The sequence below is a fragment of the Lissotriton helveticus genome, chromosome 3_1, assembly GCF_964261635.1.
Source record: "Lissotriton helveticus chromosome 3_1, aLisHel1.1, whole genome shotgun sequence".
Classification (NCBI taxonomy): Eukaryota; Metazoa; Chordata; class Amphibia; order Caudata; family Salamandridae; genus Lissotriton; species Lissotriton helveticus.
This window is the reverse complement of record NC_136061.1, coordinates 1,858,376,757-1,858,397,231: the sequence shown is the minus strand read 5'-3', so window position 1 is coordinate 1,858,397,231 and position 20,475 is coordinate 1,858,376,757. Positions and strand designations below refer to the sequence as shown.

At 47.8% G+C, this 20,475-nt stretch overlaps 1 protein-coding gene across 2 annotated transcripts in view; it reads right to left on the bottom strand.

The window, feature by feature from the left end:
* DEAF1 (DEAF1 transcription factor) overlaps positions 1–20,475 on the bottom strand; it is a 519,741-nt gene that overhangs the window by 413,058 nt on the left and 86,208 nt on the right. The gene's annotated exons all lie outside the window — the stretch shown is intronic.

Genomic DNA, 20,475 nt, shown 5'->3' with positions numbered 1-20,475 from the left:
TATTATACAGTACTGCTTGCCCTGGCTTAGATTGGGATGGACCCTGAAAACCAGCATCAGACTCAGACTTCAAGCTTAGGTTTGGAGCTAATGAGAACTGCCGATGCATGTGAATATGAGTTGCATACAGTGCTACAATTGATCAAGACACTTATTCAAGAGTGGTTACCACTAGCGTTATGTTTTAATTAAGAATAAATATAATGCAAGGCGTCCAACATGCAAGAGAACTCAACCAACAGTGCATTGAAAAGTGGGGGAAAGAACTTCTAAGGACAAACTGTTGAAAACAGCCACCCGAAACTCCCAAAGACTAGTTTGGAGCACAATGCAGATGTGTGGATGCAGGGTTGGTATATTTTGCAGCACATGGTGCAAACGTGCCAGTACTGTTCGTGGGTCTACCCGTGGCAGCAGGCTCTGTGTGATCCAACAGAATGTAGACATCATATACCCATGGAGACGGATTTGGCTCAGGCAGTTGATTGATTGGTGGCTTGTTGGGCTGTGACCCAGCTTCTCTCCATGGCAGCTGCAGAGTAGGAGGCTGGAGCTGCCTCTATCTGTGGTACTAGATCCAGTGACTGTGTTTAGTCCTGCACATGAGGCACATAGGCCATGAGCTGAAGAGGTTGTTTCAATTCGATGAAGGAATTCGGACCTGAAGGTCGGGTTATCAAGCTGTGGACACACATTTAGCAGATAGAAGCTTTGCCGATCTAACAAGGATATTATTGAACTGAGGGGAATCATTCTGGGGCTGCGTTGGTAACTCAAACAAATACTGTCATTTTACTTGACAAAAATCACCTTTTAAAGACAATTCTTCTAATGTAGACATTTTAATTCGAAAGATGACAGACGCCATGGTCCACTCTTTCTGCCATATCTGTACTCGGCCCTTTCTTCACTGGGCCCTAAAAATGTAGCGTTGATTTGGGGCCTATGTGAAGGCGATAGAGTAGCAAATTCATCCCATACTCTGAAGATGCATTGAGAAGTTGAGCGTAAAATATTTTCCAACAAGCACTGCATTGGCAATAGGTTTGGCTTATAACTTGAAAAGACCTGTTCCTTAAAAAATTTGGAAATGCTTAACAAAAGCTGCAGACCTGAATTTTTTGTGGTGATGAGCCAATTATAAAGGGTACAGGTCTGATTGGTTCATTAATAAAGTTATGCCACGGGCAATAAGACAAACCTGTGTAATAAGAAAAATTACAGCAGAAAAAAATCATGTTAAAACTAATAGCCCTTTAAATGTGAATTGATATTAAACTGCATTAATGCTTGTAGACAGGCATTTTGTTACTTACTTTGATAAATCCTAGCGCTAGAGGATTTGCACTGTGATAATCCTTGCAAGGCCATGTAATGAGGGCCTGCTGATGTAATCGTATGCCAAGCTCTTGTATTAAAATAAAAAAAATTAAAAACCTCTACAAGCATAAACATACAACGGAGTTATTGGGGTTAGCCCTCATTTTTCGTTTTGAGTGTCTTTGTGCTTTTCCTCTTGACAACATACTGCATAGGGCAGTGGGTTTGTTGTTTTGCTATTGGCTGATTTCCTGTAAGTAAATCCATTTTGCCGGATGTCATGTGCAAACCCACCTGTAAATATATGTATTTTAATATTTGGGTTGATGGCCAGTTCAGCAGTTTTTCACTTTTCCTTTTCAAGACTTCCTTTCATCCTTCGATTTTTCTTTCAGAGCATTCTGTAGCTATCTTGACATTTCTATTGGGCCACTTGCTTGCCCTTCATTGCACCTGCAATGTGCTGCATCCTATTTGGGCAGTATTTCCAAATTGGGCAGCCTTATTGGAAGGGCATTGTCCATAGTGTATCACTGGTTTAGAGTTGCAAGATGGCCATTATGTTTAGAAGAATTGTTATGCCCACTGTAGATCAGTACAACATTGATTCACTAAATACTTTATCATTTAAAGACACTGCCAATTGTGATGTTTATTAAGCGGCCAACTTCAAATGGTATTGTGCTTGGTCATATAATTATTTATACTACTATAAGATGCCCAGCAAGTTGCTTCTCAACATGACAGTTATGTTGTAACTTTAAGACAATACCCAATCTGCAATACCATTGAAAACAGCCACCCACTGCTATACTTAATTTTATTTTTGCATTGAAGGCATATGCTTGTACCATGTTTTCCTTTGTTTGTTTTTATTCTGTTAATTTATCTTTCATATGCCTGTTGAGTTGGGCTTGTGTATCTGTTTTATTGTGGATGTGTAAGTGTGTGAATGCAAGAATGAATCAGTGGTTTGAATAATTGATGCTTGAGTGCAAGGATGAGTGCCAGAGTGCATGTATAATGACTTGAGTGCCTAAACTCACCACTGACTGAAAAGTACCGCCAACAACTAGCCACCCAGGATCTAATACGTGGGTACTGTTTCAAGGCCAATTTGAGAGTCCTATGCGCCTTGGAGCACTTACTCTCAAACCCTCTCAGATTATCCGAGGAGGTAGTAGCTCCTGCAGCGGTTAACACTCTTGCAACCGACTAAGCGATAACAATAAATGAGCTAAGAATTTCTTCTGCTGAAGATGCCATATCCAGACACTTTGTTATCTCCTGTTGCCGCGACTTAAAAGAGAGAGATTGAAAACATTGATAACCACCAATGACCATTGTAGTCTCCTCCCCTGAACTGTGGCTGCTAGTGTACCCATGTTCCTGCCATCTGGCATTACCTGAATACCCTGTGTCATAAGTACCAGGTTCAAGGGGTTATGTCAGCTAAAGGGGCTACATACAATTTTAAAAAAAGATATGTAGCACTCCAAGAGAAGAGAAACAAAAATAAAATCAATTGTTGTAGGCGCCTTATCTAATGTATATGTTAGCCCAAAGGCATCTAAAAATGCATTTAGTTCGCGGCAATCTGGAGAATGCTCCATGTGCGGGTCTTCATTGGATCTGCATATGGTATGGTCTTGTGGGGACCGACCCATATTTGGGCATAAATGGCAATTAAAGTCTCCTAACAACATAATGTTCTCCTGAGGGAGATCATCTCCCTGGAGCGAGACAGCGAGCATGAACCATGATCTATAGGCTATTGTCTAAAAAGCCATGTTTTTAACACTTTCCTGAAGGCAAGTAGGGTCACACTGGACTTGATGTGGATGGGAAAAGAATTCCACAATTTGGCGGTGGCGACGGTGAACCGTCTGTCACCCCAAGAAGTTGTCTTAGTGCGGGAGACCCTCAACAAATTCGCTGTAGATGACCGTAGAGATCTGTTGGGGGTGTATGCACCAAGAGCTTCCTTCAGGAACAAAGGTCCAGTATTGTGCGTGGCTTTATAAAAAAATGATGCAGAGAGCCTTGAACTTGATTCGGCTTCTTATAGGAGGCCAGTGAAACTATTGCAGCACTTTTGAGATGGATTTGTACCTAGGGGTACCTGATAGAATTCTGGCAGCTGAGTTCTGGACCAGCTGTAATTTGTTGAGGATTTTACTCTGTGCATACATGAAGAGACTATTGCAATAGTCAATTTCTGACATTACGAAGGTACTGACCAGAGTTTTTCCAGCACTGAGTGGGAGGAATGGTATGAGTTTGTTTATCATTCTCAGCATGTAAAATGACGATGAAACAATCGTGTTGGCATTAGGTGCGAAGGACAACTTGTCGTTAAATATGACACCCAAGTTTCTGACCTTAGATACAGGGAGTGGAGGAGGTCCCAATTTGGTAGGATACCAGGAAGGTGACCAACCTGGGGATAGTTTGCCAAAAGTCATTACCTCTGTTTTTTCTGAGTTTAGCTTTAGGCAATTATTATTATGTACTGATGGCCACCATTCCATCCTGAAAATTGGCTGCGACTGCTCCTCCATCATTGTGCACTGCAGCACCAATTGTGTGTCATCAGTGTAGGAAGTGAGACCCATCCTGTGTGCTTTGATGACTCTGGCCAAGTCCGACACATGGATGTTAAATAGTGTCGGACTCAGCAATGATATTTGCGGCACTCCACATAGGAGGGCGAATGATGGGGAGTTAAAAGTACCAAGACTCACTGATGGGGTGCCGTTAGAAAGAAAAGAGGCTAAGAGGGCTCTGGCTCTGTGTCTGATACCGATGGTTGTGACACGGTCGATCAAAGTGGCATGGTCGACCGTGCCAAATGCCGCTGACAAGTCCAAAAGTACCAGGACAGCGGCACCACCTTGATCTAGTATCGTCCTGATTTCCTCTGATGCCTTAATGAGGGCTGTCTCGGTTCCATGGCCCTCACGGAAACCAAATTGCGTAATCATCCAGTAAATTATTGTCTTCAATGTATTTGGACAGCTGAGAGTTCATCATTTTTCAATTTTTTTTGCTGGGAATGGGAGGACAGCGATGGTCCTAAACTTTTTTGTATCTGTTGGGTCAAGATTGTGTTTTTTAAGCATAGGCTTAATGATGGCCTTTTTCCATATGGACTATGGACGGATAGTTGCCTGTTCTAAACATCGCGTTGCAGATGTTGGAGAGGCTGGGAGCTATAAGATCGGAGATAGCTTTCAGAGTTGAGGGATTGACAGGGGTCGGTGGAGGATCCTGATTTAGTAACGGAGATTAAGTTTGTGATCTGATGCAGTGAGATTTGGTCAAATTCTGAGAACAAGGGGGAGGATTCTGAAATGTCATGATCCAAAATCTGGTGGTCTCTCTTGGGTTGTGATGAGAAGTTGACATTTATGTGATTGACCTTTTCAAAAAAGTAGCTAGCAAGTGAGTTGCTTAGGGATTGTGAGGGGGCTATGGGGAAATTCGACGATTGCCCTGATAGCTTAGCTACTACCTGATACAGTGGTTTGTTAGAATCTTGAGCAGATTTTATCTGTCTAATGTAGTACTTGCTTTTCTCCTGCGTAATAAGAAGTTTATACTTAATGCGTCCTTGTAGCGGATTTTTTAATTGTTGCCGTAGTCTTTCCGCCAATGCCTCTCGAGGTTTCTACATTGTTGTTTTTCTAGTCTGAGGGCCTCTGAGAACCAAGGGGCAGAGGGGGCAAGTAGGTTTCTGGAAGTTTTTTTTTAGTGGTACCAGGGAATTAAATGCATTATGAAGCCATTCTGAGTAGTTCGATGAGGCAAGATCGGGGTCGGGTGTAAGGTCTGGTTGCGTGGAGAGGAGATGCGTTATAAGAAGATGTTGATCCACGCTGTTCTAAGCCTTAAATGATATGGGTAGATTTGGTTTAGAATTTACGGTAGCTTTTTTAATTAATTGAATATTAAATAAAACAGTGCAGTGGTCAGTCCAGTCTAATGGCAGGATGTTACTCAGGGAAATTAGTTGATTACTGGAAAACAGACCATCAAGTGTATGGCCTGCTGAGTGCGTGGGGCTTGTCAGCATATGAGGCCGCCTAACTCCAATAAGCTACAGCGGTCCTGCTTATTTCTTTTGGCATTATAAAAATTAATTCAGGTTAGCCTCATTGCCCTACCTACCACTAATTTAAGGCCTTGTGCGACTTTAGAGTCCCATTTCATCAACTTCACAGACCCAACCAAACTAAGGACTATGAGTATAACTAATCCACCCCTCGCTCTGCCTGATGTGGGAGGAAGAATGTCTTATATCCTTCAATGTCTCCTGGATACAAATAATATTACATTCTCTGATAAATTGGATCCACCTACCATCTTCAAATTTGGAGGCTAAGCCTGCCACATTCCAGGAAATAAGATTTAAGTCACCCTGTGTTCTTGCTTATAAGATGTGCAACATGCCGTAGCTTCCACATGGGGGGCTGATGTGCTAATAGGGTTGGGGCGGCTATAGAGGCATCCTTCCTTTGCAGCTGGCCCTTGCACACTGAACATGCGTTTGTGTGTTTGTAATTTAGCAGGCATAACCTGCACTATACTATTGCAGGCACCCACCTAATGTCAATCTAGACCATTAATATCTGACATAGGGGCAAAGGGGTTTGGTGTGATCTCTATTCTCCCCCCTCCTCCCACACAGACACTCCCTCCCAGGCCTAGACCTGGGCTATTATTTAAATGGTATGACATAGGCCTATAAAAAAATCCCAGTAGGAATGGCTTGATGTCAAAAGCATTAAAAGGAAACTGGGCAGAGTGTCTCAAGATGTTATGTGCAAGCACTGGATATCTAAATGAAATGATGACACTGTCCCCCTCAATTGCTTTCTTGGAACGGCCAATCCAAGAGTCCCTCCTTGCCATCAGAATTTGACTGTTATCTGCCAGATTGAAACTGCTGTGTTTACCTAACCAGTGCGTCAATTTATTGATTAATTTATTTGTGGGTTTCTCACTGTGAGTACCCAACCCAGGGACCCCCGTCAAAACCACAGTGTAGAGGCAGCAGGCTAGGGGAAGATCAATTACAGGTAATCCAGGACGATTTTTAATGGATGAGCTTGCCCTGGGTATCTCACGCACACACGGCAAAGGGCGCCAGTCACCATAACCCCTGTCACCAAAATCCCTATCCCTATCCCTGTCTCTAGCTTGGAGATTGGATGAGCTAGAAGGAGCCCCCCCACAATCTGTTTGGGGTGTGTTAGAAACGGGACCCCCGGCCGGCCAACGCTCACGCCAAGGTCAGTCAGGGATCACCATTTCTAAGTCAGGGCAAGGGAGTCACACACCAAGATAACCCCCGCTCACCCTCTAGGTAACGTGGCACGAGCAGCAAGGCTAATCTCAGAGGCGATGTGTAAAGCGTTTGCGCGAGCACCCCAGCGATAACACCCTAGGCCCACCACAAAGGAAACTCCACACAAGGTTATATCAAAAATAGCCTTTGTATTATAATAATAAAAACACATTAGATAACACACACACTTTACAATGTGCCAACAGGCACGGGCAAGATTTACAAGGGATTATGTACAGGACAGGGCCACCTGGACCACTGTCGGGGGTATGCACTTTTTAGAAATAATACTTGTAGGTATAACACTTAGCACATCAACATATAATGACTGTAACACAGAAATAGTGAATGTAGCATACAACCAGTAACTACTGGTAAAGGGAAAATACCTCCTACGCCACCCTAAACACTGTAGGGAAATCACGCAGGGAACTAGGACCTTATCATCAGGACCTATGGAAGGAAAACCTATCACCTAAGCAAGTCACATTTAGCAAAGGGAAGGAAACCTAAAATAATCACCTAGGCAAGTAACATTTAGCAAAGGCAATAAAACATCAACATTCCTCTAAGCAGGTCACTTTTAGCAAAGGGAAATAAAAGCACAAGGCATTACCTAAGCAGGTCACTTTTAGCAAAGGTAATGACACAAACAATCCTCTAAGCAGGTCACTTTTAGCAAAGGGAAATAAAAGCACAAGGCATTACCTAAGCAGGTCACTTTTAGCAAAGGTAATGACACAAACAATCCTCTAAGCAGGTCACTTTTAGCAAAGGTAACAACAAACACTCCTCTAAGCAGGTCACATTGAGCAAAGGGGAATAAAAGAACAAAGAATCACCTAAGCAGGTCACTTTTAGCAAAGGTAATAAAACAAACAATTGCACATGAAACATTAAAACACATTCAGAGGTGCAGGTAGAACATTTGCGCAGAAATCAAATTAGCACGTGAATCATAAATTGCGCAGGGTGCACATGGCACAACACTAGAACTGTCCCCCAGGCCAACTGGCCTCGAAAGGGCTGGAATGCCCTGAGTCTCAATGTCAGGGGAGGCTGCGCAGGCAGCACAGAACAAAGCCTAAACGTAGCAACTGTCCACTAAGTGCTGGACAGTTGTAAATAACAGGTAGGCAAACGTTGGAGCCACGTGGGCTCAAGAACAAAGGTGGGGAGACACAGCGTGGGAGCTTCGGGGCTACAACCAACTGACTGCCTGTGTCCCCCTAGAGCCGCTCTGGCTCGCAAAACAAATGTGCACTCAAGAGCTCAGCGCTCTAAAATAAGGAGGGGCTGTGAGCCTCGTGGGCTCTAGAACAAAGGTGGGGAGACACAGCGTGGGAGCCTCGGGGCTACAACCAACTAGCTGCCTGTGTCCCCCTAGAGCCTCTTTGGCTCGCAAAACAAGTATGGGCTGAGAGCCTCGTGGGCTCAGAACAGCTGCCCCCTCGAGCCTCGGGGCTCGTGAATACAATTGTGCTGTGAGCCTCGCAAGGCTCGAAGTAAGAAATGCCCCAGGATCGTTGGAGTCCCTCACGGGGGACTCAAGACAACAGAAAAATGCCCCACGAGCCTCTGGGCTCGAACACAACGAGGGCCTCGCTCGGCCCGCACACGGAAGGGGAGGGGCGGGCACCGACAACGTGCCCCGACGCCCTCCTTCACTCCTTCACTCACCGGCTGTCTCGCTGGGGCTCCTCTCTCCTTATGGGGAGCCTCGGACACGGCCGGCTGCTTCCTGCTCCTTCGGCTGCCTGGAGGACGCGGCGGAAGGCTCGGCCGGCTGGGCCAATCCCAGCGCGGCCGGGCGGTGACGTCAGCGGCTGCTTCCTTGCGTCCCCGGGCTGCGGCGGTGATCACGGGCGATGCCGGGTGGGCTCCGGCTCGCAAATAATAAAACAATAGCGGGGCAATGCCGGGTGGGCACCGGCCTCACATAAAAATATAAAGCGAGGTGGGCACTCGCTCGGGGTACCACAAATCGGCTAATCTGCTCCAATGCCGGGTGGGCACCGGCAATGTCAATAAAGCGCTCCTAAGCGCTCTGGGAGCAAAGGAGAAGCGCGCTCAGCGCTAAAAGGGAAATAAAGCGCTCCTAGCGCTATAAATCAAAATAAGAGCGCTTCCAGGCACAGCAAAGCTCCAGCAGGGTCTGGAGGCAGGCAGAGGGGCAAGGCAGGGCCAGAGCCAGCACACTGGGTCTCCAGGCAGGGAGACAAGCCAAGTGGCGGTCCTCCTGGCCCCAGCAGCAGCAACAGCCCCCTCTGGCAAGGATCCAAAAGTAGAACAACTTCTGTGGGGACACAGCCCCATTTTTATACAGCGAAATCCTTTGTTTCCAGGGTGCAGGGTGGGGGAAAACCAGTTGCAGCTGGCTTGGGAGTACCCTTGATGGCCCAACCACCCCTTTCATTCACTGGGGAGGCTTGGGTCATTAGACAAACCACAGGGGGGCGGAGCCAGCATTGTGTGGGGAAAACCCCAGCCCATCCAGGACACAGGTATACTCCTCCCACACATGTTATGTTATGTTATGTTATGTTAACCGGATTTATTACGCGCACAGATGCCCCAGCAAAGGGGCGTCCTGGCGCGAGAACACAACCAAAAACCGGACAGAGACAAAGAACACAACACAGCAAACATAACTAGGGGACCAGGGGAAAGAGGAAGGTTTTTACTGCCTTCCTGAAAGCAGAAAGCCCCTCGATGGCACGGATATGCACAGGCAAAGAGTTCCACAGCTTGGCGGCAAGAACTTGGAAGGAACGTCCGCCAGTCCTGGATCTCTTAAAACGAGGAACGATAGCAAGATGAAGAGCAGAGGACCTCAGAGTACAAGCTGGCACATAGGGAGAGATGAGATGCTGAAGGATCGGAGGGGAAGAAAGTTTAAGGATTTTGAAAGTTAGAATCAAAGATTTAAACTTTATTCTCTGTGCCACCGGGAGCCAATGAAGATTGTAGATGGTTTTCCTAGCTGAACAGAATTTGGGCAGGCCAACCAGAGCCCTGGCGGCGGCGTTCTGAATGCGTTGGAGGCGAGAAAGCTCAGCCTGGTTGACTCCAAGAAAAAGAGAGCTAACATAATCCAGTTTGGACAGGATCATGGCTTGCACAATAAGCTGACGAGTGGGAGCGTCAAAATATTTGAAGGTGGACCGAAGCTGACGCAAAATCCCAAAGCAGGAAGCAGCGGTCTTTTTAGTATGGGTGGTGAAACTCAAATGGGAGTCAAACCACACCCCAAGATTTTTTACTTCAGTAACAGGGATAGGAATGGGCCCGAGCTCTTGAGGCCACCAGTTATCATCCCACAGATGAATTTGCTTTCCCACAATGAGCACCTCGTTTTTTTTTGCGTTCAATTGCAGGAAATTGTCATTCATCCAGTGTGCCACAGAGACATCACTCATGCTGATCTCACACTCACCACCGGGCAAACCCATCCAGACTTCCTGGAGCCTGGCATGCCAGCCAGCTCCAGCCAATCACCCTCCAGCACCCTCACTGCACACATACATCAATGTCCAGAAGTAGCACTTCCCTTCTAGACACATACATGCCGCAGACACCATCTCGCAGCATTCGCTCTCACGAGTTCATACATACTAAACTCGAGCCTGCACTCCCCACACATCAGGAACTAACATGGACACTCACATTCCCCATGCATTCCTATGGGAGGGCAGGCCAGCCATACTACACGCACGCACTTTACTCTGGGACATAGGGAAAAAGTGCGCCAAGACCCAAAAATCACTACACAGGGTCACAAATAAAGGCAAAAAGATTAGGGGTGAACCTGCCCTAAGGTCCAAGTCCAACACAACCCCCTTCCAGCCAAAACGCAGGGCAGACCAATCACCACCGTGATGGGCTTCCCTGCTTGGGGCGATAAAACAAGGACGCGGGCCCACAACTGCAGGGACACCCACCTGTTTTACGCCACGGTGAACCCCTGGGGTTCTTTCTAAAACTACGGTAGGGACTATCTGGGCTACCCCACTGGTACTCTCCAGCTGCCCTCGGCGAGGACCAGGCCCTAGGCCATCCAGGTACCACTGGATCCTGCCTACTCACAAAGTGGGGGGTAGTAACCCCTGGCACATAATAGCCATGCTCCACTCTTCCTGTCTGCAAGACAGGGCTAGACTGCCACTGGTTCTCCAGCCTAGGGTCTACAACCTCAGGCGGACCAGGAGTCTCAGGGAAGGCTCTCCTCCCCTTACCTCTTCTCCTAGGGTTCCTCCTCCTCCTGCGAGGGGTCCCCTCTAAACAACATTCTCCCAACCTAGGGTTTAACCCCTCAGGTGGTACCGGGGTCAGAGGTGGGCTCTCCCACCCTCTGCACCCCCTTCCAGAGTCCTGCTCCCTCCCAACCGGGGCGGTACCTCTGGAAAAAGAACTGGTCAGGACACTGATTACAGTAGTCCCACCCTTCAGGTCAGGCGGATCCTGAACCTGGCCTTCCAACCTCCGGTCTAGAACCTTTGGTGGAACCAATGCCTGGCACTCCAGGACTTCTGGGGACTCACATACTATCCCCCAATCACTCCTTTCGCTGGACTCCTGTACCCTCCCTACTGGAGCGGTACTGCCAGACTCTAGAACCATAGAAGCTCCGCTTACAGATGCTCCAGGTCCTCTACACACTAGGAGATCTCCCTCAAGTGAACTAAAAGGCAAGTCTAGGTTCCCATCCTGGTGTTCCCTAAAGAAACCATCCAGGCTCTGTGACAGGGCTTCGGGCGTCTGGGGACTCTCGGTCACACACTCACTCCTGCTCCACTGAGACAGGCAGTCAGCCCCTACACCCTTCTCACTAACCAGGGACCTAGCTGGGCTACTCTCACCCTCCTCCACCACGCTGGGCTGGAAGACACCTGACCCACTATTGTTGGAATCACTCACTAGTGATGCTAAAGAACCTCTCGCACTGTCCCAGCGCTCTGCTTCCTTTGCAAGGTCCCAAGGACAAAAACATTTCAACTTCAGCAGGTGCTGGCGCAACTCTGGACAAACAACACTGAGCAACTGCTCTTTGAGGAACATATTCACCACTTCGCCCACCTCATTGTCCGAGTTAGCCCTCAGCCAATCCCACATTGCATCAGAACAGTCATCCACAAAATACCCCCACTCCTGGTGAGGTGGTTTCCTAAGGTTCCTGAATTTCAACCTGTTCTCCTCCTCTTGGGAAACAGGTACCATACTCGGGGAACTGGGAGTGGGACTGTCTACACTTATATTTAAAAAGCTGCCACCACTGGATTCAACCCTCCCTGGGGAATCCAGACAATTACAATTACACTCAGGGGATAACCTACTCTCCCTGAACAAGGCCCTCTCTTCCTTCCTATCCAACCACTCCTCTGGGGACAGGGAAAGGGATGGGGCGCTGGTACTGACACTGGACCCAGCAAGGGACTCCCTATCTATGGGGTCCTCACTATCTGCTGATATCCATCCACTGTCATCATCATACAACTCACATTCTTCAGGGCCCTCCACAGACTCACCACCCTCATGGCGTGCGGGCCGGGCCCTCTCTCTCTCACTGTACTCCAGATCCCACTGACCCTTCTGCCAATGGATCAGGCTGTCCCTAAGCTGGGACTGAGTATCCGACTCACTCACCTCCATGCCTCCCTCTTCACAGAATCTGACCAGCTCTGACCTACTGTACCTAAAAAGACAACAGAGATCAAAAACAGGCTCCATTTTGGCGGACGTTCTCAAGAAGAGTTTGACACAGGGACCCTGGGGGTCTGAGCTAAACAGGAGTATACAATTAACACAATTCAGCAAGATTCCTATTTCAGAGAACTTGCACTCCACTGTCCAGTGTAACACACCACTCATTCACACACACCCTCCCCTCGGACCGGTAAGGCAGTTTCTACCACCCCTGATTTTCTCAACCTGACCACAAGTGACACAGGTACCAAACTCTGGAAGCAGGGCGGGGAACAAATGTACTGGACAGCAATTACAAAATGACACCTTTCAGGAGAAGCAATACTGATCTTCCCTAAAAAACAATAATCCCCAAAATGTGGTTATCTAAAATTGCAGAGTTTTGAAGTGTGGCCTGTCGCCACTGTGGTACAGCGCAAACGCAAGTCCAATCCGCACCGCTAGCCACCAATGTTAGAAACGGGACCCCCGGCCGGCCAACGCTCACGCCAAGGTCAGTCAGGGATCACCATTTCTAAGTCAGGGCAAGGGAGTCACACACCAAGATAACCCCCGCTCACCCTCTAGGTAACATGGCGCGAGCAGCAAGGCTAATCTCAGAGGCGATGTGTAAAGCGTTTGCGCGCGCACCCCAGCGACAACACCCTAGGCCCACCACAAAGGAAACTCCACACAAGGTTATATCAAAAATAGCCTTTGTATTATAATAATAAAAACACATTAGATAACACACACACTTTACAATGTGCCAACAGGCACGGGCAAGATTTACAAGGGATTATGTACAGGACAGGGCCACCTGGACCACTGTCGGGGGTATGCACTTTTTAGAAATAATACTTGTAGGTATAACACTTAGCACATCAACATATAATGACTGTAACACAGAAATAGTGAATGTAGCATACAACCAGTAACTACTGGTAAAGGGAAAATACCTCCTATGCCACCCTAAACACTGTAGGGAAATCACACAGGGAACTAGGACCTTATCATCAGGACCTATGGAAGGAAAACCTATCACCTAAGCAAGTCACATTTAGCAAAGGGAAGGAAACCTAAAATAATCACCTAGGCAAGTAACATTTAGCAAAGGCAATAAAACATCAACATTCCTCTAAGCAGGTCACTTTTAGCAAAGGGAAATAAAAGCACAAGGCATTACCTAAGCAGGTCACTTTTAGCAAAGGTAATGACACAAACAATCCTCTAAGCAGGTCACTTTTAGCAAAGGGAAATAAAAGCACAAGGCATTACCTAAGCAGGTCACTTTTAGCAAAGGTAATGACACAAACAATCCTCTAAGCAGGTCACTTTTAGCAAAGGGGATAAAAACAAAGAATTACCTAAGCAGGTCACTTTTAGCAAAGGTAACAACAAACACTCCTCTAAGCAGGTCACACTGAGCAAAGGGGAATAAAAGAACAAAGAATCACCTAAGCAGGTCACTTTTAGCAAAGGTAATAAAACAAACAATTGCACATGAAACATTAAAACACATTCAGAGGTGCAGGTAGAACATTTGCGCAGAAATCAAATTAGCACGTGAATCATAAATTGCGCAGGGTGCACATGGCACAACACTAGAACTGTCCCCCAGGCCAACTGGCCTCGAAAGGGCTGGAATGCCCTGAGTCTCAATGTCAGGGGAGGCTGCGCAGGCAGCACAGAACAAAGCCTAAACGTAGCATCTGTCCACTAAGTGCTGGACAGTTGTAAATAACAGGTAGGCAAACGTTGGAGCCACGTGGGCTCAAGAACAAAGGTGGGGAGACACAGCGTGGGAGCTTCGGGGCTACAACCAACTAACTGCCTGTGTCCCCCTAGAGCCGCTCTGGCTCGCAAAACAAATGTGCACTCAAGAGCTCAGCGCTCTAAAATAAGGAGGGGCTGTGAGCCTCGTGGGCTCTAGAACAAAGGTGGGGAGACACAGCGTGGGAGCCTCGGGGCTACAACCAACTAGCTGCCTGTGTCCCCCTAGAGCCTCTTTGGCTCGCAAAACAAGTATGGGCTGAGAGCCTCGTGGGCTCAGAACAGCTGCCCCCTCGAGCCTCGGGCTCGTGAATACAATTGTGCTGTGAGCCTCGCAAGGCTCGAAGTAAGAAATGCCCCAGGATCGTTGGAGTCCCTCACGGGGGACTCAAGACAACAGAAAAATGCCCCACGAGCCTCTGGGCTCGAACACAACGAGGGCCTCGCTCGGCCCGCACACGGAAGGGGAGGGGCGGGCACCGACAACGTGCCCCGACGCCCTCCTTCGCTCCTTCACTCACCGGCTGTCTCGCTGGGGCTCCTCTCTCCTTACGGGGAGCCTCGGACACGGCCGGCTGCTTCCTGCTCCTTCGGCTGCCTGGAGGACGCGGCGGAAGGCTCGGCCGGCTGGGCCAATCCCAGCGCGGCCGGGCGGTGACGTCAGCGGCTGCTTCCTTGCGTCCCCGGGCTGCGGCGGTGATCACGGGCGATGCCGGGTGGGCTCCGGCTCGCAAATAATAAAACAATAGCGGGGCAATGCCGGGTGGGCACCGGCCTCACATAAAAATATAAAGCGAGGTGGGCACTCGCTCGGGGTACCACAAATCGGCTAATCTGCTCCAATGCCGGGTGGGCACCGGCAATGTCAATAAAGCGCTCCCAAGTGCTCTGGGAGCAAAGGAGAAGCGCGCTCAGCGCTAAAAGGGAAATAAAGCGCTCCTAGCGCTATAAATCAAAATAAGAGCGCTTCCAGGCACAGCAAAGCTCCAGCAGGGTCTGGAGGCAGGCAGAGGGGCAAGGCAGGGCCAGAGCCAGCACACTGGGTCTCCAGGCAGGGAGACAAGCCAAGTGGCGGTCCTCCTGGCCCCAGCAGCAGCAACAGCCCCCTCTGGCAAGGATCCAAAAGTAGAACAACTTCTGTGGGGACACAGCCCCATTTTTATACAGCGAAATCCTTTGTTTCCAGGGTGCAGGGTGGGGGGAAACCAGTTGCAGCTGGCTTGGGAGTACCCTTGATGGCCCAACCACCCCTTTCATTCACTGGGGAGGCTTGGGTCATTAGACAAACCACAGGGGGGCGGAGCCAGCATTGTGTGGGGAAAACCCCAGCCCATCCAGGACACAGGTATACTCCTCCCACACATCACTCATGCTGATCTCACACTCACCACCGGGCAAACCCATCCAGACTTCCTGGAGCCTGGCATGCCAGCCAGCTCCAGCCAATCACCCTCCAGCACCCTCACTGCACACATACATCAATGTCCAGAAGTAGCACTTCCCTTCTAGACACATACATGCCGCAGACACCATCTCGCAGCATTCGCTCTCACGAGTTCATACATACTAAACTCGAGCCTGCACTCCCCACACATCAGGAACTAACATGGACACTCACATTCCCCATGCATTCCTATGGGAGGGCAGGCCAGCCATACTACACGCACACACTTTACTCTGGGACACAGGGAAAAAGTGCGCCAAGACCCAAAAATCACTACACAGGGTCACAAATAAAGGCAAAAAGATTAGGGGTGAACCTGCCCTAAGGCCCAAGTCCAACAGGGTGTCTGAGCCCCAAGCCCCCTCAAATGTCTGTTAGGTAGTGGTGCCGGATTTAAGTTTGATAACAAAGGCGTCCGGGAGGTCAGGGATAGGGGGGGACTTTAATAATGGTATTCAATATTCCTTCCATTCTCACGAGAGTATCTCGGGAATCAGACAATGCCTTGTTCAATTTATCCCACCATTGAGACAGCAAACCCGTCAATACCTCAGTAATGTTTTGCATTAAAGAATCCCAAAGGTCCACCATATCTGAACAGTTCTTTGTTGTTACAAGTTCCTCCCCTCTTCCTTGGGGCTTGTTTAGCTTCTTAGTTCTTCGCAACCTCTTTGCAGCTGGGGGTCCCCCGTTGTGCCACTCCTTGTTTGGCAGCTGTTGTCACCCTACCACCATTGCCAGTAGTGCCAGGAGGGCTAGGAGGGAGTGTACTCGGGTTCACATCTATTAAGACAGGAAATGGGGTAATAAAACATCTGCGTCAGACTCCAAATTTTCCTGGGGGTTTAGGGGTTGTAGGTTTGAAGCTTCGTTAACAGCAGTCCCCCCAAAGAGGAGTGATGGAGGGCAGACAGGACCCAAAGACAATCTCCTCTCCGCTCTCTCAGTTTCCTTTGAGATGGCCCCCACCGCTTTTGCCAGGAAAGAATCAATGGTGGCTTTTTTGTTGCAGTAGGGTGGGGTTGTCAATGGGCGCCGCCTTCCTTTTCTCCATAACGGTCAATTCGCTAAAAAACACCAGATATAGGAAAGTACATAGGGTCAGGCGACTGATGTTGGGCAGGTAGAAAAATATACTCGCTGTGAAGCAGTATCAACCCTCTTCTCCGAAGGCAAGATACATTTCTTTCTCCCAGCCGATCACAATAGATACAGTATGTCCAGGGCGCTGATTCTGCCCCGCTCCAGCCAAGAGAAAGGACCAGGCCCGTCCTCTTTGCACATGGACAGGTGCAGACGAGCCCGTGCTTGGGTAGGGCGCGTCGCGCGCAGCGGGGGCCCCAACCGGTACTTGAAGGAGCCTTCGGGCGCATGCTCAATGATGTTGGACGTAGGCGCTTCTTGGGCCTGTAGTTTGGGCAGCCCCTACCTTGTGATGCTAAAACAAGAATCCCACGCAGCAGGAGCCCTAACCGGTACTTAAGGCGTGTGCTCAATGGGCTGGAAGCGGGCCACTCTGATGCCTGTAGAGTGGGCAGCCCCCACCTCACGATGCTGATACGGGCGATGACTGATGAAGTGATGAACAGTCTGGGAATTTGCATGGTAAGATATTTAGTTAGGGCAGAGAGTGTGCCCAATTATTTCTTCTTGGAGCTGAGACCAAAAGAAGATCTGTGTTCACTAAGCACAATTATCAGAGCTGAGTCGCTTGCCACTCGATCTGACCTTAGTCCTTTACACTCATACACAGCAGGGCCATTCGTCCTCTATTAAGAAGTTCAGATTTTAAACTTGCCAATGTGGATCAGACTTTTCTGGAGTCCCTCTGCAATGAGAAACAGCAAATTATGTTGTCGATGGCTGAAGGGCTAGCCCCTGGGGAGGCAACTGTTAATGTTCGTTGCCTACCAAACAGAACCCACCCCCTCTAAGAGAAGTAGATGTTCAGGTCCCAGGGAATTCTGATCCTCAGGTGCCTCAGGAGAATTCAAAGCCTGACAAAGGGAGGTAAAAAAGGAATCATGCTATCACTTAGAAACTTTAAGAGGTTTACAGAGGTCTTTATGGTTAATAGAGAGGTCTAGGGCTCCAAACAACTCACTTACAGCAAGCAGACTAATCCCAATAGGGGAAACACCTTCGGACTAGAAGGAACTGATGGTGAGGATTATCCTGAGGATTCTGATGACAAACCCGGGCAGATCAGACCATGGCATACAATGCCCAAAGTCAAGCTTTGTTTGGCCTTGGGCATTGGATATAAACTGTATAGCACATACCAGGCAGACCAGGACAGAGACCCAGTATCTGTGATGCTCGAACCGGATGATATTTACCACTCCAGGTCACCCGTGTGGACCTGGCAAATGAAGGAGCCCAGTATGTACCCAGCAGGTTGCTGAAGCCCCTAAAATATAAAGGCCAGAAGTCACCTTGGGACAGAGTACCCTTGTCCGTTGAAGGATGGCAAAGTGTCCCTTACCCAGGAAACTGACATGAAAATGGTGATCTTTTTGGCCAAGTTCATTAAGAACCCAACAAAAAAGACACTGACTGGTTGTGGCGGTTGAGCTAGGATAAGTTCTTGGATGTCTTGGGACCAGTGGCATGGACACTCAATATGTCCTAAAAATACAAGGAGTCGAAGAATCTCAGTTTCCTGGAATTCGGTTTGTCTGTCATGATGGGCCCAAAAGGCCATCATTTTCCTGGCAAACGCCAATTCCGTGATTTCAACTGAGAAGAGGCAAGCTCTTATAAGGGTGGTCAATAAATATGGGGATTTTGCAGCTTCAGAAGCAGACCCAGTGCCCAAGGGAGGCCAGTTTTGTGAGATTTCCCATACGTAAAGTGGAAAATCCTTCCCCAGTATAGCTAAAGCCAAGGCTTCCCATAAAAAGATTTTTGCTGCTATGTGTTTTGCCATGGCTGCCCAAGGTGGAGGGTGGTTGACCTGTCCTTTTACACCGGAGGGCTTTCAGAGAAGGCCAGGTTTTATTAGAGAAGCACAGTGGCAGAACCATAAGTGATTCAGGGAATTCCTCCCTCATGTGAGAACGTCTGCAAACGTAAACCACATGGAGGTTTTGAAGGAGCAGCAAACTCCCCAGGAAAATGATCAGGGAAGAATTTTTTTTGGGGGGAGCTTTATATGGCGCTAATTCGACCTGTAGATATCAGAGCGCTTTAGATGAGCACCAGTTGCATTACAGACGGACACATTCATTTTACATGGGGAGATTAAGTGATTTGTCCAGAATCACAGGATGTTGAGCGTGTCTGTCAAGACTCGAATCCGGTTCTCCAGATTCGAGGTCGACCACTCCAGCCATTGGGCCACATCCTCTGCCCAACAGTCTCTCCCTTAACATTTTGTGATGTGCAAAAATCATAGGGAGACTGGAAATTTCCTTCACAGGTGGCAGTCCTTGAGAATTCTTTTTTTTTTTAGTCCTACAAATTGTACTAAGTTTTCATTACAGGATTGGAAAGCAGATTGAGAGACAGAAGATGACAGAATTTGTAATCTGAGATTCCCTCACACTGATATTTTGAGCAACCGGTCTAGTTGAGAAAAGGGACAAATGCCACCAACCACTGATAAATGTAACTGTGTTCATTGAGTGGCTTATCTACCACCATTCAAGATGGAGGTTATCCATCTACTCAGGAACATTCTCAGATATGGCAACTGGATGGTCTGACTCAAATTGAAAGACGCTTATGTGACAATGACCATATTCGCACCTCACTTGATATTTTTGCAGTTCACCTAGCAGGAGCAAATATTTCAATTCACAGTCCTGTCTTTCTGACTATCATCAGCCCCATAGTGCTTCGGCAAGCCCAGGATACTAGTGGTAAAACTGACAGTCTCCTTAGAAAATCTATCTTACTGTGGGACAATGCCCTGGCAGGTTAAATTTGCACATAGTAATAATGGTGAACCTGCTTTGGGAGTTGGAGTTCATCATGAACAGCAAAATATCACTGTAAGTTCCTCAACAAAAGATGGCATTTTCAGGCTTTGTCATCGAATCAGTGGAAGCCATGCTGAGTTTGCCACAGAGAAAAGTGCAGAATATCTGGAATGAGTTGAGGAACACCTTCATCAGGAACAAGGTTTCAGTGCGATACCTAGCAAGAATTGTGGGTCTACTTTCTTCATTAGTACAAGTGATTTTTTCCCTAATAACTTAAAAATACTGCCTTTAGGAGACTCAAAAAATTTGCTCAGAGGAGAGATCTTACGTACCCAGGGAGTAACATGCTCTCAGTGGAAACCAGGCCAGAGATTCAATGGTAGTTGGATCGCATTGTAGCATGGAAAGGGAGAGTGATCTTCAGGACAGTGCTGGACCGGTTAAGAGTCAGATGCTAGCCACAAAGGCTAGGGTTACATATAAACAATGGTTCCGTCGGGTGTGCGACCTGATTACTTCAAAATCTGCATTATTTCAATTTAATTCACAATAGTTCTCTATTTACTTAGTACTGTGCTCCAAGCAAGGAGCTTGCCCACAACGCAAATCCAATACCACACTGGTTCAGGGTAACCAAATACTTTTAATCTATGAATTGCATTTTTCATTCATAAATAACCCTGTTTCCACATGATTTATTTACAATTTACAAGAGCGGCGCAGAATATAAATGAGTGAATACAATGTGACATTCAAGTGAAGATTGGTGATATTTAAACGTGCTTATATACAAGTGAGTGAAAAGGAGGGAAGGGGGATAAAATCTTGTTTGGTCAGTTGCAGATGGTGATTATGATTAACCCAGTAGACCACTCAATTGGATTATCGTGAGGACTGGGTATTCTATACTGATCAAATATTCACAATCTCGTCGACGTTTCGACCCTGTAAGACGCCTTAGTTGGGGGTCTAGCGCGGGT